At 46.4% G+C, this 3469-nt stretch overlaps 1 non-coding gene across 1 annotated transcript; it reads left to right on the forward strand.

Annotated features, from left to right (window-relative positions):
• Positions 1–2655: 2655 nt before the first annotated feature.
• LOC112587667 lies at positions 2656–2781 on the forward strand. The gene has a single exon (XR_003112174.2). It is a non-coding gene; the product is annotated as a U6atac minor spliceosomal RNA (small nuclear RNA).
• The last annotated feature ends 688 nt before the right edge of the window (positions 2782–3469 follow it).

Genomic DNA, 3469 nt, shown 5'->3' on the forward strand with positions numbered 1-3469 from the left:
AAGCCCTCACACACAGACCATCTTAGGGGACTCTAAAAGCACTGCTCAAATGGAGAGAGGAACGCAGGCGGGCTGAGAATACTGCATACGGCAGCAGGAGATCGCATCCCACTGTGACAGGTGCTCCCAGGATGGACGAGGGGATCCCGCCGATAACGCGATGGCAGATGCATAAGCCAGGGCAGTACCACAGCCCAAGGTTGTCCAGGAAAAGCCCAAAGCACACCTCCACATCTTTCCCCTCACTGAACCAATTTCGTCAGTGAGAGCCCCTAAAGCATTTGCTTTTGGTAACTTTTTCATTGTAGCAGAATAGACTTAAGATTTGTTATTTTAACCATTTTAAGTGCACAAGTCCTTGGCATGAAGTTCATTCACCATGTTGGGCAGCCACCACCACTCTCAATTTTCAGAACTGATTCCAAATTTGATGATTTTTCCACCATTCCAAACAGAAACGTTGTGCCTGATAAAGAATAACTCCCCCTTCCCCCAGCCCCCTAGCCTCTCAGCCCCTCATAACTTCCATTTTACTGAATTTGCATGAATTTGCCTAGTGTAAGTATCTCATATAAGGGGAACCATACAATATGGGTCCTTATGTGTCTGAACTATTTCATGGGCTTAATGTTTTCCAAGTTTATCCAAGATGCAGCTTGTATCAGAATTTCATTCCTTTTTAAGGCTGAACAACATCCCAGTATGGATGGATATACCACATTTAGTTTGCGGAGTTTGTCTGCCAATGGACATTTGGGTTGTCTCCATCTTTCAGCTGTTATGAATAGTGCAAGGATTGGTTTAATCACTGAAGCATTTTAAGCAAAACGGAAATCTGATCAGATTTCTATTCTAGGAAAATCATCCCATATATCTATCAGTCAAGTTCCAGACAGAAAACAAATTATATTAATTATTTTAATAGAGTTTAACGTAAAGAGTTATTAGCTAGATAAATGAAAAGGCAAGAAGAGACTAGTACAGTATCACAGGAGTGGGAACTATAGAAGGCAGCTGCTACCCCTAGGGGTTGGAGATACAGGGAGAAGAAGTTGCTAAGATGCAGAAGAAGCCCCTTGAAGCTGAATCTCAGACCCTTGAAGAGAGAGTGCCACTTAGCTGGTATTGGCATCTCTGAGCTTTGTGGGGCGGGGGGTGCTGTGGTATTTGGACCCCCAAACATTGAGGAAGAGTGCTGCTCAGCTAGCGTCAGTGTCTCTATGCTCAGAGAAGACCCATGTGACTGGGATTCCACCTTCTGAGAGGGCATTGCTTGGCTGGTGCTGGTATCAGTGGATGTGATGAAAGTAATTCTGTAAGTATTGTAAAGAGTGCAAGCTGAATTAAAAAGCTGCTGCAGGAATGAACCAACACAGCTGGGTAAAGAGGCGAGGTGGGCGAATCACACCAATAAAAACAGGAAGCTGCTCTTCTCCCACCTCCAGTCTTACAGGCTTCTCCTAAGGCCCCTAGTGCCGGAGCCTGGCAGGGATCCACCTAGCAGGGCAGAAATACGGTTCACAGAGACCCTGCCCCAGTGTTGCTAAACAGAGTACCAGTGGGTTTGAAGCCAAGAGAAGATAACTTAATATTATAATAGTCCTACTGCAACGGGGGAAGAAGTTGAAGGCAGCAAGCCTGGCATCAGGAATAAAGGGCGTGTTGGGCATATTCCCAGTGGTAGATGATCCTTGGGGGTGACTGGCCCAGTTTGACATCCCTACATTGGGAATTGTCCTCCATGACCACGTCTGTATTATGTAACTCCATCCACTGACCATAGCTGACTTATCAAGGGTGATCACTTTACCCAAGCTGAACTCAGATCCTCTTTCTAACCTTTGAAATTTGGAAACTGCTGCTAAGTCACTTCAGTCGTGTCTGACTCTGTGTGACACCATAGACGGCAGCCCACCAGGCTCCCCCGTCCCTGGGATTCTCCAGGCAAGAACACTGGAGTGGGTTGCCATTTCCTTCTCCAATGCATGAAAGTGAAAAGTGAAAGTCAAGTCGCTCAGTCGTGTCTGACTCTTAGCGACCCCACGGACTACAACCCACCAGGCTCCTCTGCCCATGGGATTTTCCAGGCAAGAGTACTGGAGTAGGGTGCCATTGCCTACTCCATGAAATTTGGAAAAGATACACCTAATTCCTAGGGATCAGTCAAGCAAGTGGGTCTGCGGACACTTCCTGCTGAGGTCACCACCAGAGCTCAATGGGCCCTTCCCTTCCCATGTTCTTGGTTGTTCAATTCCAGTTCAGATCCCAGGAGATAACTCAGAAACCATCCAATAAATTCTCCCTTTTCTTTAAGCTAGCCAGAGCCCTTTCTGTAACTTCATGTTTTCTCTAGCCTCCCAGAGTTTACATTCCTGGGGAGTTTAAGAAATATAAACAACATCAACACTGAGGGTTGCTAAGCGTTCTGAGAGGGAAGGAGAGGGAGCGGAGGGTGTGAGCCAGAGCGGGGCCACCTAAGCTCAGGGGGGTGGCGTGAAAGTGAGGGAGAAGCAGGAATGGGGTGGGTGGTGTGGTTGAATGTTCCAGACGCAGGAGTCAGCTTGAAAGCTCACAGGTTAAAAAAAACCCACAAAAATGTGTGACACATTTGAGTGAATGAAAGCAGCTCAGAATGGCTCATATAAAGTAGGTGGAGTGTCACAGGAAAGGCAAGAAGGTTAGCTCTCCCACTGACAAGGATGGAAGAAACCCTTGGACCTGACAACTCGCGTATGGTCAAAGCATTGCCACCTATTTTGTGGCATCTAACCATTGTTTTTAAATGAAAATAGAAACATACATACAGAGAACAGGTTAGTGGCTACCAGAGGGGTTCCATTGTGTGGTGACACATGGAAACTAAGATTTTGGTGGTGAGCAAGCCGGTCCCCTCACTTCATGGCAAACAGATGGGGAAGCAGTGGAAACAGCTGCAGACTTTATTTTGGGGGGGGGGGGCCCAAAATCACTGCAGATGGTGATGAAGCCATGAAATTAAAAGACACTTGCTCCTTGGAAGAAAAGTTATGACCAACCTAGACAGCATATTAAAAGCAGAGACATTACTTTGCCGACAAAGGTCTGTCTAGTCAGAGCTATAGTTTTTCCAGTAGTCATGTATGGATGTGAGAGTTGGACTATAAAGAAAGCTGAGGGCTGAAGAATTGATGCTTTTGAACTGTGGTGTTGGAGAAGACTCTTGAGAGTCTCTTGGACTGCAAGGAGATCCAACCAGTCCATCCTAAAGGAGATCAGTCCTGGGTGTTCATTGGAAGGACTGATGTTGAAGCTGAAACTCCAAAACTTTGGCCACCTGATGCAAAGAACTGATTCATTTGAAAAGATCCTGATGCTGGGAAAGATTGAAGGCAGGTAGAGAAGGAGATGACAGAGGATGAGATGGTTGGATGGCATCACCAACTCAATGGACATGAGTTTGAGTAGACTCCGGGAGTTGGTGATGGACAGG

This window comes from Bubalus bubalis, chromosome 10 (assembly GCF_019923935.1).
Source record: "Bubalus bubalis isolate 160015118507 breed Murrah chromosome 10, NDDB_SH_1, whole genome shotgun sequence".
Classification (NCBI taxonomy): Eukaryota; Metazoa; Chordata; class Mammalia; order Artiodactyla; family Bovidae; genus Bubalus; species Bubalus bubalis.